The sequence below is a fragment of the Jaculus jaculus genome, chromosome 1 (assembly GCF_020740685.1).
Source record: "Jaculus jaculus isolate mJacJac1 chromosome 1, mJacJac1.mat.Y.cur, whole genome shotgun sequence".
In the NCBI taxonomy this organism is placed as follows: domain Eukaryota; kingdom Metazoa; phylum Chordata; class Mammalia; order Rodentia; family Dipodidae; genus Jaculus; species Jaculus jaculus.
The window spans coordinates 247505111-247523854 of record NC_059102.1 but is presented as its reverse complement, the minus strand read 5'-3'; the positions used below and the strand labels follow the sequence as shown (position 1 = coordinate 247523854).

The 18744-nt window shown below is 46.8% G+C and overlaps 1 protein-coding gene and 1 long non-coding RNA gene across 2 annotated transcripts in view; one reads left to right on the top strand and one right to left on the bottom strand.

Moving 5' to 3' along the window:
* Positions 1–2413: 2413 nt before the first annotated feature.
* Positions 2414–17992, bottom strand: LOC123461507. The gene is made up of 2 exons (XR_006637711.1): positions 17870–17992; positions 2414–2549 (listed from the first exon to the last, which is right to left on the bottom strand). It is a non-coding gene; the product is annotated as an uncharacterized LOC123461507 (long non-coding RNA).
* Positions 17177–18744, top strand: part of Ctcf (CCCTC-binding factor) — a 112913-nt gene continuing 111345 nt past the window's right edge. Inside the window, exon 1 of the mRNA XM_004661689.2 lies at positions 17177–17304. The gene's annotated coding sequence lies outside the window, so the exon portion shown is untranslated. The remainder of the gene's footprint in view (positions 17305–18744) is intronic.

The window sequence follows — 18744 nt, the reverse complement described above, 5'->3', positions numbered from 1 at the left end:
CATGGCCTGCTGCACTCTTGGACTCTGCTCAAACATTCTGGTGTGCCTGTCCTCACACTGTTGTGTTCATACTCCATCTGTAACAACAGCATGTGCATTTGCCCTGGAAATCCTGGTGGAACAGAGCCCAGAGTCTGGGGCTGGGCTTAAGAAGAGAACAAGGAAGGGGAGGGGACGTTACTCAGCACGCTCAACCTGCAGCTGGGCTTGGGACCTACATACAGTCCCTAAAGCGGAGATAAAGTGTATGGTTCAGAGAAGTTATCCCCAACTGGCTACGGCCAAGGGGCAGAGGAGAGAGACGTCACGAAGTAGCTGAGCTTCTTGCCACCAGGGGGCAGCATAACTACATCAGTGAGGGCCAAGTTTCTGAGCAGTCTCCTCTGGTCAGGAAGCTTTCTACAGCTGGACTGAAGGAGCTGTTGAAGCCTGGGGAGAGAGACACAATCTTGCTGATCCTGGGAGGTAGGAGACCCAGGAGGCTGTCCAGTAAACCTGAACTGAGACAGGAAGGTCCTTTCCTCCTCTTATAACAAACCTGCTGAACTCTGGTTCCCCAACAGCTAGGGGACCTGTGCTGCTGCGGAAAGCAGAACTCCCAAGAGAGGTCTTCTTTACCCCAGCTGTCTGGACCCAAGCCGTTAAGTCCTTTGAGAACTTGAGGGAGGAGTGGGACTTCAAGATGGCAGGCCTTTTCTAAATAAAAGCCTGGAGCTAGTGAGATGGCTCAGCTATTAAAGCACTTGCTTGCAAAGCCTGCTAGCCGGGGTTCAATTCCTCAGTACCCATGTAAAACCAGATACACAAAGTGAGGCATACATCTGGAGTTCTTTTGCAATGGCAAGAGACCCAAGTTCGCTCCCGCCCCATCTCTCTCTCTCTCTCACACACACAAAAGAAGGGAGGTTCACATCCCTGACAACAGATTCCCCCACTTCTCCCACCAGAACTATTATCCATGGAGATGTGCATAGGTAAGGGCCTCCCCAACACCCTGAACCCACTCTGATGTCCTGGTGCCTGTGCTCTTAGCACAGCAGTGTGACACCGTGTGTACAGAGCTGTCATGAGAACAGTGTGTTCCTGCACTCGGACCCAATGAGGTGCCAACAGTTGCTCTGGTTGTTGATGTGGGGGGGGGTGACCCAAATCCCTGGGGCACCTGCCCTCTCCCAATAGTGCTTTAGAGCTAGCTGTGTATGAAGAGTTTTGGGCTGGGGCTCTCACCACCTGCTGGGGAGGTTGAGCAAAGGAAACGGCAACAGGAAGGAGCACAGGAAACACCTGTGAGTGGATGCAGGTGGCTGACTACAGACTGGTGGGGGTAGGGCAGGCAGACAGGCAATGTATACGGTCATGCCTCTGTTCCTTCTATAACTGAAGGGTGAACTGGGCAGGATGGGCCAGCTCTGCATTTTTGGGCAGTCAGCATGGGGCGGATAGAGACCACAGTAAAGCCCACAGCTGGTCTCTACTTAAAGGCTGTCTCAAAACCACAAATAGGAACTCCACAGAGACCCACAGGTAGGGTAGGACTGTCTAATAAGTGGTGGAGAAAGAAGTGAACCTGGCTGACCAGGTCCTGGGAAAGTGAAGACAGTGACTGGGCCAATACAAACTTACAGCTCAATGCACAGGACAGGGCAAGGCCCAGACAAGAAATGGAGGATGTTAAAACATAATCATCCCAGCCAGTGGTCAACTTTGTCTGCCACTAAAATCTCCACTGCTAGGACAAACAGAATCCCTCTTTCCACTCAAGGAGGATCCTGAGGCCAGAGCTTAGGATTCAGCTCTAGCTGAGGGTGTGGGGTCAGGGTGCACAGAAGCCAAAATTACGGTACTGTGAGCATGACCAGGTAAAGAAATGTCAAAGCCAGGGAAAACAAGGCCTATGTCCTTAAGCCTTCCAGGATAGAAGCAGCATAGCCAAACCCCAGGACAGCCATTTGACCCCTCTCCATCTTTGTTCCCAGTGACTGGCCTCTTTTGGCCAGCACAGACCCTGGTCTGTCAGATGTTAGAGGGCAGAAAGAACTCGTCTCCCACCTATAGCACCCCTCACCCCATAAGTGCCTCTCAGAGTATATCCACCTCCACCCCCCAAAATCACTCCTTCCTCCTACCCTGATGTCAGGGAGGCTTAGGAGACATTTGTTCCTGCTACCTTGGACTTGGGACAGTTGAGAGGTTGATGACACCATCAGGAGTCATATGTATTAGCCTGTGCCAGATTTCCTGTAGAGACTGCCAGCCCTATGAGAGGGCAGATTTCTAAAGTGGGTCTTCAAGGACTGGGACACATTGAAAAGTGCCCCATCACTAAAGCCAAAACCACGCCTTGGCCATCATCTTTGAGGCTCTCCATAGAGGAAATTGGAAAGTGTGCAATGTAAGCAAGGGGCCAGACTGAGGTGGTCCATGATATAATTTATTGTGTTGGTAGCTGATGGAGCTTCCCTCCACTTCTCCCCTTTCTCTTTCTTCTTGCCCTCTTCCAACTTTACCTTTCCTCTCATTTTCCACTCTTCTTCCTCATGTATTCAAAGCTGCAGAGAACCAAAAAAAAAAAAGGAAGAAAAAAAAGCATGTTTATGAAGGCAAAAGGAGCAGATGGGCTGGCACGGGGGAGGATTGTTGCTTTGTCTCACCCACAGAGCAGGGCTTGCCTTCCTTATGTGTTTCTGTGCCTGGTGCATGGGTACAGTTAACTGAATCCCACACATGAGATGCTTGCTCCTTCCCCTCATCCCCTTAGACAACCCTGGGGTGTCCTATTCAGGACATCCATCCCTTATGGACAGACAACTCTTGGCTTGGCTGTTGGGCCAGTTTTTAGGGAGCTGGATGATATGGTCGAACTTGGGAAGGCTCCAGTGCCTTGTGAGGAAGCAAAACTATCACGTAGAAAATAAGATTGTCACAGGCCTGCAAGAAAGAAGCCTCTTGTTCCAGAATGTTGTAACCAAGTAATGGTCACTAATCAATTTTTTAGTTTTTGTTTTCTGAGGTGGGGGTCTCACACTAGCTCAGGCTGACAGGGAATTCACTATGGTGTCTCAGGGTGACCTCAAACTCTCGCAATCCTCCTACCTCTGCCTCCAAAGTGCTGGGATTATGTGCCACCACGACCGGCCTCAAATTTTTTTAAATATATTTTTATTTATTTTGATAGAGAAAGAGAAAATGGGTGCACCATTTTTGAGGTAGGGTCTTGCTCTAGCCCAGGCTGACCTGGAACTCACTATGTAGTTTCAGAGTGGCCTCAAACTCACAGTGATCTTTTTACCTTTGCCTCCTGAGTACTGGGACTAAAGGCATGGACCACCACCTCTGTCTTAATTTTGATATTAAAAGTCAAGTCCCAGTTGCCTCTGAACTTGCCATACACCCAAAGCATATGGACATGCAGTAAATGTTGATTTAGAATATCTGAATAAGCAGTTGACTTGCTCTGGCTAAAACCCACGTGTTTAGGTAACTCCTCTAGCCTCTTTCTCTTTAAACAGCACCGTACAGGGCTCCATTCTCTTGCTATACAAACCCTAGACCTTTAATTGTCCCTCTGGCTTCTGTGTACATGTTAAGGCCGAGTCATTCACACTTCTAGACCTTTGCATCCAACTGCTGACTGGATACTTCCTTCTGAATGTTCCAGGTATTTCAAACTCAACATCTCAAACCTGATTCTAAGGGTTGGCTACTTAGTGGAAGAGTGCTTATCTAGAAAATATAAGGCCCTGACTTCAGCCCTCAGCAGCAAACAAATAAACAAAGACAGAAAAAAAAAAAAAACCAGAACAAAACAAAAAAACAACTATTGTTCCACCAGCACTGGGTCTCATCTCTTTCCTCTGTCCCCTCAACCTACTTATCAGAATCCTCTCAATTATTAGCACCACACTCCAACCAACTGAGCTAATGGGTCAGATAATTAAATGCTCTAAATATTTCTTTCATTTTTTTTCTTTTTCAAGATAGGGTCTTGCTCTAACTGAGGCTGAAGAGATGGATTAGTGGTTAAGGTGCTTGCCTGCAAAGCCAAAGGACCATGATTTGATTCCCCAGGACCCATGTAAGCCAGATGCAAAAGGTGGTGCATGCATCTGGAGTTTGTTTGCAGGGGCTGGAGGTTCTGGCTTGCCCATTCTCTCTCTGACCCTCTCTCAAATACATAAATAACAATAAAACATTAAAAAATAATAATAAAAGGTCAATCTGTTTGGCTTGCCTTAAAAAAGAAAAGAAAAAAGCAGAAATAACTAGGAGCCAGGCATGGTGGCACACATCTTTAATCCCAGAACTTGGGAGGCAAAGGTAGGAGAATCACCATGAGTTTGAGGCCACACTGAGATTACACAGTGAATTCCAGGCCAGCCTGGGCTAGAGCAAAACCCTACCCCAAAAGACAAACAAACAAACAAAACAGAACTAAGATTTTTTTTTATGCTTTTTAAAAAATTAATTAATTAATTAATTATTTTATTTTATTTTTTTTTGAGAGCGACAGACACAGAGAGAAAGACAGGTAGAGGGAGAGAGAGAATGGGTGCGCCAGGGCTTCCAGCCTCTGCAAACAAACTCCAGATGCATGCGCCTCCTTGTGCATCTGGCTAACGTGGGACCTGGGGAACCGAGCCTCGAACCGGGGTCCTTAGGCTTCACAGGCAAGCGCTTAACCGCTAAGCCATCTCTCCAGCCCCAGAACTAAGATTTTAACATATATACAATTAGTATGTTAAGGAAAATTTAGAGAATTCTAGCTTTTTTTTTTTTTTTTTTTGGTATTTCTAGGTAGGGTCTCACGCCTCGCAACAAGTCTAGTTCTTATAAATTATACTTAGAGCTGGGCATGGTGGCACACCTTTTTAATCCCAGCACTTGGGAGGCAGAGGTAAGAGGATCACCATGACTTTGAGGCCACCCTGAGACTGCATAGTGAATTCCAGGTCAGCCTGGGCTAGAGCAAGATACTACCTCAAAAAAAAAAAAAAAAAATTACACTCAGAAATCATGTGAAGCAGGAGAGAATACTGGTTAGCAATAGCCAAAATAATATGACCAGATGCAGTGGCTTATACTTTAAATCCCAGCACTCCAGAGGCTAAGGTAGGATTGTTGTGAGTTAGAGTCAAGGCCAGTTTAGGCTACAGAGTGAGTTCCAGGTCAGCCAGGGCTAGAGTGAAACCCTGCCTCAAAACAATAATAAAATAACAATAATATTTATAATAATAGTGTAAAGCACTTGCATGCAAACCCTAATGATCCAGGTTCCATTCCCCAGTATCCACATAAAGCTGGATGCACAAAGTGGCACATGCATCTCCAGATCTTCGTTTGCAGTTTCGCTGCGCTACAGCAAAAACTTACCTCAAAAAAAATTAAAGCTAAAAAATAAAGCCCCCTTCCTTTTGACTTGAAGCAGTAATAATAAACTTGGTTAGGGTCAGAAAAATGTTTTTTTCCCCTAAAAAAGTCATGGAATTTACAAAGTAAGGAGTTTAGTGAAAGAGCATCTGCTTAACATGTATAGGCCCTGTGTTTAATCCCTGCTAGAGAAACCTCCCTTCCCCATACAAGGTATTCTCAGAGCTGAGGCATCATCTTCAATAGACTGCTACAAAAACAGAAATGCTGAACAAAGTGTGGTGGCACAAACCTATAATTCAGCACTCATGAGGCTGAGGTGGGAGGATCACTTGAGCACAGGATTTCAAGATTAGACTGGGTAACAACAAAACACAGAAGGAGGGAGGGAGGGAAGTTATCTGAAGTTAAGCCAAGTAGCATAGGTCTATAATCTTAGGTATTACAGAAGCTGAGGCAGGAGGATCACAAGTTTAAAGCAAACCTCTGCTCGAGAGTGAGTTTAAAGCCAGCAACTTAGTGAGACTCTGACTCAAAACAAAAAGCAAAAAAAGAGGGCTAGAGATATAGGTCAGTGGTAGAGCACTTGTTTCATCTACACAAGGTCCCAGGTTCAATCTCTAAGAGGAAAGAAAAGAAAGAAAAAAAGAAATATTATCTAAGAAGGGAAGACCTTTGAGCGGGTAATGGGAGAACAGGGGGAAAAAATGAGGCTGAGAGACCTGAATTATCATTAAGTAATTTCTTTCCTCTCCTCCTCTCCCCTCCCACCTTCTTTCTCTTCACTACGTAGACTAAATTGGTCTCAAATTCACAATCCTCCTGCCTGAGACTCCTGAGTGCTGGGATTACAGGTGTGTACCACTACACCTAACTCATTTAATTATTTTGTGTTGTGTGTGTGTGTTGTGTATAGTGCACATACATGTGTATGCAGATGTGTGAGTCTGTGTAGGCATGTAGAGGCCAGAGTTAGAATGCTGAGTATCTTCCTCTACCAATCTTAAGCTTTGTTTCCTTGTTTTTTGGTCAGACTGGCTGATAGCAAGCCCCAGTAAGTCTCATGTCTCTGTAAACCTCTCTCCCACCTCCAGGACTGGAGTTGCAGGTATATGTGGCCACACCCAGCTTCTTATGTGGGTGTTGGGGATCAAACTGAGGTCCTCAAGCTTTCACAGCAAGTGCTTTCTGGCTCCTACTGAGCCATCTCCTTACCCTCATCATTTCTTGAATTAAAGACAAAGCTAAGAAGGGCATGCTGGCTGAGGCAGAAGGATTATGACCAGCCTCAGCTACAAAGTGAGTTCCAGGCTAGTCTGGGCTAAAAGAGTGAGCTTCTGTCTCAAAAGAAAAAGTAAAACGGGTTTGGGGAGACAGCCCAGCAGTTAATTAAAGCTACATGAGTGAAAAGTCTGCTGACCCTGGGGTTCAATTCCCCAGCCACTCACACAAAGCCAATGGGCATTCACTCAGGGAAAGAGACCCTGCTGTGTGTGTGCTGTACACACACAAGTAACAGAAAAACAAAAACAAAGGAGAAAAGAGGGAAGAAACAAAAACAACCTGGGTTATCAAATAGAACTGCTCTGGGCATCACTTGGAAAGGCAGGTATGAAGATAAAATGATAAATTAGATAACAGAATGGATGCTTGGAAAAAGCAGGTTAAGAGCACAGAATTAAAACTACTTCCCAAGCATAGGATGTAAAGTCTTTTAAACTTTTTTTTTTTTAAGCTTTTCAAGGTAGGGTCTTTTCTAGCCCAGGCTAACCTGGAATTCATTGCGCAGTCTCAGGGTGGCCTCAAACTCACAGCAATCCACCTACCTCTATCTCTCGAGTGCTGGGATTAAAGGTGTGTGCCACCATGCCTAGCTGTCTTTTAGAGCAGTCATTTGATCTGGGGAGATTAAACAAACATGGCTTTCACTGGAGCCTGAAGAAAGCAGACAGTAATAAAGAAAAAAAAAATTCTTATGGTCTAGGCATGAGATGATGTGGAAATCTTAAAACATCAGGAGAAAGAAATTGGTCTTGGCAGTTGATGCTGGTAAACACTGAAAGCTTTCCAAACGTTTTATGAGGTTTAACATCACTACTCTACCCCTAGCTCAATGGTGTGGGCTGACTTGCTGTCTTCAGATACTCTTACATACCTTGATCATGGCTCTTTACCTTTGTTTTACCTATTAATACTTTGCAATACTTTAGATCCAGCTGAGATGAAATACCGATAGACAATGATTTAGATTTACTACGTTTTCTGTGAAATCATTTCTTCCTGCTATCACAATTACTGCTTTCAAAAAATATTTTTATTTTTATTTATTTGAGAGAGACAAACAGTCAGACCAAGGGAGAGAGAAAGAGCGAATGGGTGCTCCAGGGCATCCAGCCACTACAAACAAACTCCAGACACATGTGCCATCTTGTGCAATCAGCTTACGTGGGTCCTGGGGAATCGAACCTAGGTCCTTTGGCTTTGCAGGCAAAGACCTTAAGTGCTAAGCCATCTCTCCAACCACCCCCTCCTTTTGTTTCTCATGGTAGGGTCTCACTATAGCCTGGGCTAACCTAGAATTTATTATGTAGTCCCAGGGTGGCTTTGAACTTACTGAAATCCTCCTACTATGCCTCCCAAGTGCTGGGATTAAAGGAGTGTGTCACCACACCTGACTACTACATTTTTTTTTTTTTTTTTAGCGTTTTTGTGTTTTTATGAGTTCCAGGCCACCCTGAGACTACATAGGGAAAGCCTGGGCTAGAGCAAAATTGTACATCAAAAAAAAAAAAAAATGCAAAGCCAGGTGTGGTGGTACATGCCTTTCATCTTAGCACTTGGGAGGCAGAGGTAAGAGGATCACCTTGAGTTTGAGGCCACCCTGAGACTCCATAGTGAATTCCAGGTCAGCCTGGGTTACAGTGAGACCCTACCTTAAAAAAAAAAAAAAAATCAGTCAAGATGACGTCCACCTAATCACGCTTCAACTCCTGGGACAGGAACGGGATCTGAGGAGATAAATGACCCATTGCACTGCAGCCTAGCCCCAGCTGAAACCACAGAGGATTTGGGGAGATAAGCAAGAGTACTGCTTTCTTGGTGAACCTTCTGCACAAGGGTGAAGGAGATAGACATTGAGGACACTCAACACCTACCAGAGCAGAGATCCAGAGGCTCCCAAGAACCCATCATTGAAGTAGACTTTGAATACACCCAATATGGCTCAGGGAATTTTGTAGAAGAGGAGGATAGATTGTTAGAGCCACAAGTTGGGACATAATGCATTGCCTCTCCCTCATAATTGACTTCTGCCCCCACAAGGAACAACCCATAATTCCCATGATGATAATCTGTGTCCCCAATGAGGGCCGCTTTGGAAAAGGGGCAAGAATGAGGGAAAGGATGGTACCAACATGTGCTGTTTACATACTATGTCCATAACTAATAAATGTAAATTTAAAAAACAAAAAACTTTTGACTTATTTATTTGAGAGAAAGAAAATGGACAAATGGACATACTAGAGCTTCTTGCCACTGCAGACTCCAGACACGTGCACCACGTGTATCTGGCTTTACTTGGGTGCTGGAGAATCAAACCCAGGCCATTGCGTTAAAAGCAAGCACCTGTAACCAATTCACTATGTAGTCCCAAACTGACTTCAAACTCATAGCAATCCTTGTATCTTTGCCTACCAAGTGCTGGGATTAAAGACATGTACCACCATGCCCGGCTTGCATTATCTTTTTTTTTTTTTTGGTTTTTCAAGGCAGGGTTTCACTCTAGCCCAGGCTGACCTAGAATTCACTATGAAGTCTCAAGGTGGCCTCAAACTCACAGCAAGCCTCCTGTCTCTGCTTCCCAAGGGCTAGGATAAAAGGCATGTGCCACCATGCCTGGCTTATTATTTAAAAACAAATAGTTTAAAATATGTATTTATTTTATTTATTTGCGAGAAAAAGGCAGATAGACTGAAAGAGAGGGAGAGAGAGAATGGGCATGCCAGGGCCTTCAGCCACTGTAAACAAACTCCAGATGCATGAGCCACCTCTGCATCTGGCTTTTGTGGGTCCTGGGGAATTGAACCTGGGTCCTTTGGCTTCATAGGTAAATGCTTTAACTGCTAAGCTATCTCTCCAGCCCTATTTTTTTTTTTTTTTTGAGGTAGGGTCATGATCTAGCCCAGGCTGACCTGGAGTTCACTATATTTTATTTTATTTACTTATTTGAGAGAGAGAAAGAGGTAGATAGAAAGAATGGGTGCACCAGGGCTTCTAGACACTGCAAACAAACTCTGGACACATGCACTGCCTTGTGCAACTGGCTGTATGTGGGTAGTGGGGAATTAAACCGGGTCCTTAAGCTTTGCAGGCAAGTACCTTAACCACTGAGCCATCTCTCCAGCCCTGGAATTCACTATATAGTCTCAGGATGGCCTTGAACTCACAGCAATCCTCCTATCTCAGCCTCCTGAATGCTGGGATTAAAGGCATGTGCCACCATACCCAGCTCTTTTTAACTTTGTTGATAACCTCTATACATAGAGACAACATATCATGATTCATGTTAATTTTTACTACTAAGTCAAATACAGTTATTCATCTTATATAAATCTGTAGATGAGCTATTACTAATTCACTTGAGATCACATAGCTGCTAAGAAGTAACATAAAACCTGAATGTAGGACATTCTAACTTTTACATTCAGAAAGAGTGATAATGAACATTTGAGTTGCATAATTAACATCTCAATCTAATTAACTACTCACTAAAAGCTTTTTAGTAATCTGGTTTCTGTGACCATGCTCTTATAGAGAACTGATGTGACCTTCTCTTCCTCTCCCTCCCCTTGGATTTTTTTTTTTTTTGAGGTAAGGTCTTTACTATAGTCTAGGCTGACCTGGAACTTACTATGTAGTCTCAGGTTGGCCTCAAACTCACAGCGATCCTCCTACCTCTGTCTGCCAAGTGCTGGGATTAAAGGTGTGTGGTACCATGCCTGGCCTCCCTTTTTTTTAGAAAGGGTTTCCCTAAGTAGCTGAAGCTGGCCTGAGCTTCTCAAGTGTTAGGTTACAGGTGTGTGTCACCAAACCCAGCTATGACATGACTTTTTATGGTACTGATGTTTGATCCCAGAGTTTCATGCATGCTAGATAAGTGCTGATCCAATGACCTGTAACAACATGCCTCTTGGCAGCATGGACACTGGTCCATCTGCCAGTTAAGGCAGTACTCTATTTATCCACCAAAGGTCTGGGCATCTTTTTTTTTTTTAATCTTGTTTATTTTCATTTATTTATTTGAGAGCAACAGACGGAGAGAGAAAGGCAGAGAGAGAGAGAGAGGGAGGGAGAGAGAGGGAGACAGAGAGAGAGAGAGAGAGAGAGAGAGAGAGAGAGAGAGAATGGGCACGCCAGCAAATGAACTCCAGACACATGCGCCCCCTTGTGCATCTGGCTAACGTGGGACCTGGGGAACCGAGCCTCGAACCAGGGTCCTTAGGCTTCACAGGCAAGCGCTTAACCGCTAAGCCATCTCTCCAGCCCTGGGCATCTGACTTTTAATGAAACTACTCTCATGATTCTGGTCCTGACCATAAGACTGAAGGCAAATCCTACAATAGGGTGACTTGGGCTGGAGAGATGGCTTAGTGGTTTAAGGCACTTGCCTATAAAGCCTAAGGACTCAGGTTTGATTCTCCATGTCCCACATTTGCAGTGGTGGCAAGAAGACCTGGCAACCCCATACAAACACACTCTATTTCTTTCTTCTTCTTCTTCTTTTTTTTTGTTTCCAAGGTAAGGTTTTACTCTAGCCCAGGCAGATCTAACTCCCACTCTGTAGTTCCTGGATGGCCTTGAACTCATAGCTATCCTACCTCTGCCTCCCGAGTGTTGGGAGTAAAAGCATGGACGGCTATGCCAGCCTCTATCTATTTCTTTCTCTCTCTCAAATATATAAATTTAAAAAAAAAAATCAATCAGGTGTCATGATACATGACTTTACTCCCAGCACTTGGGAGGCAGAGGTAGAAGGGTCACTATGAGTTCAAGGCCAGCCTGAAACTACACAGTGAATTCCAGGTCAGCCTAGGTTAAAGTGAGACCCCACCTCAAAAAAAAAAAACAACCAAAAAACAACAAACATCATGCAGGGCTGGAGAGATGGATCAGTGGTTAAAGGTGCTTGCAAAGCCCAGTAGCCCAGGTTCAATTTCCTAGTACTCACATAAAGCCAAATGCACCAAGTAGTATGTATTGAGTTCATCTGCAGCAGCAGATGGCCCCTAGAGTGCCCATACTCTTTCTCCTTTCTCTCTTTTGTGCTCTCTCTCTCTCTCTTTCAAATAAATAGGAAAAGCTATTTTTAAAAATACAAGGCTGGGGGCTGGAGAGATGGCTTAGTGGTTAAGGCACTTGCCTGCAAAGCCAAAGGACCCAAGTTTGATTCCCCAGGACCCATGTAAGGCAGATGAACAAGGTGGTACATGTGTCTGGAGTTAGTTTGCACCAGCTGGGAGCCCTGGCATGTCCATTGTCTCTCTCTATCTGCCTCTTTCTCTCGCTCAAATAAATAAATAAATAAAATATTAAAAAAATACAAGGCTGGAGAGATGGCTCAGCAGTTCAGGTGCTTACCTGCAAAGCTGAAAGATCTGAGTTCAATCCTCAGTATCCATGTAAAGCCAGATGCACAAAGTGGCGCGTGAATCTGGAGTTGGCAGTGACTGAAAGCTCTGGTGTACTCATTCATTTCCCTCCCCACCCCCCATGTTCATCTCTCTCTGCTTGAAAAATAAAAAATATAAAGCCAGGCATTGTGGTGCACACCTTTAATCCCAGCACTTGGGAGGCAGAGGTAGGAAGATCGCAGTGAGTTCAGTGAGGTCACCCTGAGACTTCTTAGTGAATTACAGGTCAGCCTCGGCTACAGTGAGACCCTACCTCAAAAAACCAAAAAAATATATGTTTGTGTGTATGTATATATGTATGTATGTATGTATGCATGCATGTATGTATGTACGTACGTACGTACGTCCACATATATATATATATATATATATATATATATATATATATATATATATTTTTTTTTTTTTAAACAGCCAGGCATGGTGGCACATGCTTTAAAAACAGCACTTGGGAGGCAGAAGTAAGAGGAACACCATGAGTTTGAGGCCACCCTGAGACTACATAATGAATTCCAGGTCAGCCTGAGCTACAGTGAGACCTTACCTCAAAAAACAAAACAAAACAAAAAACATATCAGGGCAGGCTCTCAGGTCTCATGGTAGGTGTAGTCTGGGTTAGCACTTCATGGAAAAAAAATAAGGTAGTTTCCCCCCGACCCTCAGTGCTAGGGATGGGACCCAAGGCCTCACGTTAGGCAAATAATACCACTAAGCTACATCCTCAGTTCCTGTTATTTTTAAAGTCATTCTAATTGTATCTTTGTATCTCACTGCAATAGTAATCTGTTTTGACTTCTTTCTTTTAATTTTATTTTTTGATTTTTCGAGGTAGGGTTTTACTCTCGTCCAGGCTGACCTAAAATACACTATGTAGTCTCAGGGTGGCCTCAAACTCATGGTGATCCTCCTACCTCTGCCTCCTGAGTGTAAGTCTGCTATTTCCTTATACTTAATGCTGATGTATACATAAGAGAAAAATGAGATAATTTGGTTTCTAGAAAAAAGGGGATCAGGGCTGGAGAGATGCAGTGGTTAAGGCACTTCCTGTAAATTCTAATGACCGGGGTTAGATTCCCCAGTACCCATGTAAAGCCAAATGCACAGTGGCACATGCATCTGGAATTCATTTGCAGTGATTACAGCTCTGGCAGCACCCCCCTTTCCTCCTTTTGAAAATAAATAAATTGATTTAAAGAAAAAAGGGTATCATATAGAAAATTTAAAAATATTTCAATATACACATTTCTAGAATAGTATCTAATCTAAGTCATGTAACTGGGGCTAGAAATGAGAAACGTGGGTCTTAGTGTTCAGAAACCGAGTTATTTCCCTCCTCCCCACTTTTTTTTTGAGGTAAGGTCTCACTCTAGCCCAAGTTGACCTGGAACTCATTATATAGTCCCAGCCTTGAACTCACAGTTGTTCTCCTAACTGTGCCTCCCAAATAGTGGGATTAAAGACACCCAGCATGTCTGCATTCAAGCAGCTGAATGTTTCTGGAGAAAAACCACACATTCAGCTATCTGGATTAATTTCAAACTCATGATCACAAAGCTCAAATGAGTACCTAATGCCACCACCACAGTCCTACTAATGCCTTTTCCCTCTACCTGCACTAGTATCCACTATCCACTTTCACCTTTATAACCCTTACTATCAATGAAATCATCCTATCAAAGGTCAGTCCTCCCTGTTTCCTGTTATCTTCCCAAGCGAGCCTTCTCTCTATATCACCCATCTTTCTTCATCACTGTATCCCTTTCAATGGTACATAAAAATGCTCAAGAACCTTACCATCTTTTTTTGTTGTTTTTTCGAGGTAGGGTCTTATTGTAGTTCAGGCTAACCTGAAATTCACTGGGTAGTCTCAGGATGGCCTCGAACTCACTGCGATCCTCCCAGATATCTCTGCCTCTCAAGGGCTGGGATTAAAGGCGTGTGCCACCATGCCCAGCAAGAACCATACAACCTTGTAAAACATTTCTGGGTCAGGTGAGACTAGTATGTTTATGGCCCTGGATTGAACCTTTACCACCAGAAGGTTAGAAAACAACACTCCTCCCTTGATCTCACATCCTTTTGCACTTATTCCCAAATTTCTGCTCGGTCACATTAAAACGTCTGTCAAGATGCCTGCATGTACCCGGGAGTGGTGGCACACGCCTTTAATCCTAGTTCTTGGGAGACAGAGGTGAGAGTATCACTGTGAGTTTGAGGCCACCCTGAGGCTACACAGTGAATTCCAGGTCAGGCTGAGCTAGAGTGAGTCCCTACCTCGAAAAACAAAACAAACAAACAAAAAAGATGCCTACATGTAATGTAATGTAATTTTCAATACTTTCTTGTTTCTTTTCTTTTTTTGGTTTTTCAAGGTAGGGTCTTGCTTCAGCCCAGGTTGAACCTGGAATTTACTATGTAGTCTCACATTGGCCTCAAACTCAGCAATCCTTCTACCTTTGCCTCCCGAATGCTGGAAATAAAGGCATGTGGCACCATGCCTGGCTTATATTTTTTAGTTACTTATTTCCATGAATGTGTATATGTGTATGGGCACATCAGGTTCTCTTGCACTGCAAATGAACACCAAACACTGCAAACACAGGAGGCTTGGATACCAAACCAGGATGAGCAGGCTTTGCAAGCAAGTGCCTTTAACCAATGAACCATCTCTTCAGGTCTCCTTTTTCCTCTTTGACCCATTCTATTTAGGTCAACAACCTCAATTAAATCACATTAAATCAAGCCAAGGTTACCAATAACATTCTCTAGTTATTTCCATGGTTACCAGTTTACTAGCCATACCTCTGGCCCAAGTTTACCAGAAATCTCAGCAACAGACAACTAAAATTTCCCTCCTGCCTGAAATTGGGTTCTGGACTTTGATTCCACAACTCAACACTCTAGACCTCCTGGTCTTCCTATCTGTTCCTTCTCAGCTTCCTCCAGCATCACTCTTTCTCTATCTGGAGTTTTCCAGGCTTCAGCCTTAGAATTTCTCTTTCCCCACAACTTTGGTTGAATTAGGTCACAAGTTTTAAAAACATTGAAGTTACTTGTGAACATCAGAAAATTTGGAGATTTTACATTCTCTTAAATTCATATTTCTGGGGCTGGCGAGGTGGATAAAGCACTTGCTTCACTAAACTGTGAAGACGGGAGTTTGGATCCTCAGCACCCAGGTAAGTGCAGGGCAGGTGTAGAGTCTTACCTCCAGGCTCTGGGGAAAGGGAGGCCTGGGTTGAAGTAGTGGACCCTGACACAGATGAATAGCTATGGAGGAAGCTACCTGTCAACATAGCCTCCGCATGCACCAGTGCAACCCATGGAGAACATACATACATACTTGGTGGTGGGGGGAGGAAAAAACCATGAAAAAAAATTTAAATTTCACATACCCCCTGCCCCAAGGTAGGTCTCACTCTAGGCCACGCTGACCAGGAACTCACTCTAGTCCCAGGCTTGCCTCTAATGCATGGCCATCCTCCTACCTCTGCCTCCCAAGTGCTGGGATTAAAGGCAAGTGACACATTTTGGGATCCCACATTCTGATTCTTTTGAAGGGACTAACAGTATCTGTCAATACTGGCCCAGCCTTCTCAAAACACAGCAATCAACAGAATGAACCAGAAGCAGCTCCCTTGATGCTTGGTTGTGTTTGTTATCCTGGACAGTTAAAGCAAAGGTATTGGGAATATAGTCACATTCCGGTTAACTATCAGGCTTTCCTCCAGGAACCACCAGAACACCTAGCAATAGGGTCAACTTTACTGCTCCCTGGGCAGGTGCCTTTTGGGGAATGGGAAGGACAAATGAAGAGATGAATCTTTAAAAATACAGAATTAAAGAGGGGCTTGGTGGCGTGCGCCTTCAATTCCAGCACTTGGGAGGCTGAGGTAGGATCGCAGTCAGTTCGAGGTCACTCTGAGACTATATAGTGAATTCCAGGTCAGCCTGGGCTGGAGTGAGACCTTACCTTGAAAAACCAAACGACCACCACCCACCCACACACCCCAAAACATAGTATTAGAGTCTGGAGAGATGGTTCAGCGGTTAAGGCGCTTGCCTGCAAAGCCTACGGACTCGGGTTCAATTCCCCAGTACCCATGTAAAGCCGGATTCAAAGGTGACGCAATTGTCCCTCTCAAAATAAATGAATAAAGTATTTGGGCTAGCTGGGCGTGGTGGTGCACGCCTTTAATCCCAACAGATTAGAGAGGTAGAGGGAGGAGGATCGCTGTGAGTTCGAGGCCAGCCTGAGACTACAGTAGTGAATCCCAGGTCAGCCTGAGCTTGAGACCCTGCCTCCTATAAACAAAACAAAACGTATAGAATCACATGGCGGGCAAATAACAGATGTTATTCAGGCCAAAGTGGCCTGGGGACATCCAGAGGTGGCCTTGATTGAATCACTTATAAGAGTAAACCAGGGTTAGCGGAGAGTTCACCAAAAACCGCTGGGTAACAACCGCTCTTCTCGTGGCGGAGTGTCAGAAGAGTTGTCAGTGTGCAGGAACCTCTCTCGGTGGCGGGCAACGGAGCAGCGCTCCTGGGGCCCGGCTGGGGCGGAGCCGGGGCGGGGCCGTGCCGAGGATCCGCCGTCAGCCCCACGGCTGGGCCGCGCGCGCTTCCTGCAGCTCCCCCAGGCTCCTGAAACCCTTCACCGCTTCAGGGGGGACCGGACACGGCAGGCAGTAGGAATCAGGTCAAGTAGGCCGAGATCCGGGCCGTCCCGAGGCGGCGAGCCTCCGCCCAGGAAGCCCCACCCAGAGGGAACGCGGACTCTACCGCGCCAGCAGAGCCCACGCGCGACCGGGTGAGGGCGCGGGAGGGCGCGCGCGGCGTGACGACGCGACTTTCGGCGCGTCCCGTGACGCCATCGCGCCTGCTTTTGAAAGTTGGCGCCCGGGGCCGCCTCCCATGCTGCCCTGCGCCAACCCCTCCCCTCACCTTTCCTCCCCCGCCCTCTACTCGCCGCCGGCCGGCCTCCCCCCCCCCCCACACCCTCCACCAGTCCCTTCCCTTATCAGCACCCGCGGCCCCGGCAGCGCCGACGCAGGCGCACTGCACTGCACCGCCGCCATTTTGTGTCCGAGCCTGTGGAGCGATTAAACCGTGCGCGGAGCTGCTTCTTTGGCGGCAGCGGCGGCAGCGGTAGCCGGTGCAAGCACGCGGAGCTGGCTGGGGACGCCGGGTGGCCGGACCGGTGGAGCGGCGGCGGAGCGGACGCCGCGGGGGGTGTGGCGCGGAGGTAAGGGGGCCCGGGGTGGAGGAGGTTTCGCGGGCCGCCTCTAGGTGTCACGATGGGGCCGCTCCGGTCGGCGCTGGCTGCAGCCCGGCGCCAGCGCCGCCGCCGGGGGGTGTTTGTCTCCCTCTACCGTCCCTGCTGCGGCGCGGCCGCCGCCATTGCCCGTCGCCACCATGGCCTGGCCAGCCTCCCCCCTCCCCCGCTCCACGCCCGCCCGCTAGGCCTCCCCCTCCTGCCACCGCGGTAGGCCTCTGGCGGCAGCGGCGACCAGAGGCCTGTGCGCCCGGCGACTCCATTTTCCTTCCTTTGTCTCTGCCCTCGAGGCCGACTCTTGGCCCGGCTGATGGCCTGGCCGCCGCCCGCCCTCTGCCCTCCGCCCCTTCCGAAGCTGGTGGCCCCAGCCGAGGCTCGATTCCGTAACGGAGCCCCGGTTTCCGCTCCCTTCTCTAAACGGGGTCTGTCTGGACTGTGCCGGCTCCGGGAGCTGTTGTTGGGGGGAGGGTTCTGGTCCCTGTTGACGCGTCTCGGACTACCCATCCTCCAGACCCCCCTGTTCCTCGGAACCTACCCGGCCGCTCTGCGCGCTTCCTCGGCAGCTGCGCCGCTCTCGGCTTGTTCCCGGTCCGCGCGTCGCCGCCGCCGCTGGTCTCGGTGTCCGCGGAGTGGCGCAGGCGGCGCTGCTGCGGCTGCGAGCTGAGGGACCCCAGAGCAGCCTGCCGACAGCTCCCTCTCTGCTAGGCTGGCTGAGCTTGCTCGCGCCTCTAACGCCGCCCGAGCGAGCGAGCGGGCGGGGGAACACGCACTCGCCGCCCCCGCCAGGCTTTCCTGCGCCCCCCAAACTCGCGCCGGGCCACCGCGCGGGACCCGACCCGTGCGGCCCCCGACAGTGAAAAGCCGAAAAGACACGAGTTTGCGCACCAAGTCGTTTTTTTCCAGCCCCTTAGAATGATAGCAACCTGACTTGGTTCTGCTCAGAGATCTCAAAGGGACAGAAACTTAATTTCACTCTGATCTCAAGTGACGTGATAAACTCGTAAAGTCGGGAGCACGGGCTGGTTATGTTGTTATAGGTGACCATGGAAGGTTTTTTTTTTTTTCCCCCCTCTCATTTAAAATATCCTTATGCTAACCACTTAGCAGTAATCTGATGCTTCAGGGGCTAAGCTAAGTCAATTTAGTCCCCCTCCCCGGAGGGGGGGGGTTGTGCAACCGATCCAAAGCGCCAGTAGGTCAGAATGAATTTATTCTTGACTAGACTGGTAATTTGTTCCTGAAATGTGAGGGTTGATGTTGTAATTGAATTCTGGGTCACTAGCTGCAGATGGTTGATAAATATCCGTGCTGAGTGTAACTACTGTTTAGTGGATGACTTCCTGTATTCTTGAGTTTAGTATTAAATACATACTAGAGACTTTATACTTTTCTTCGAGTTTAGGAAGGTCA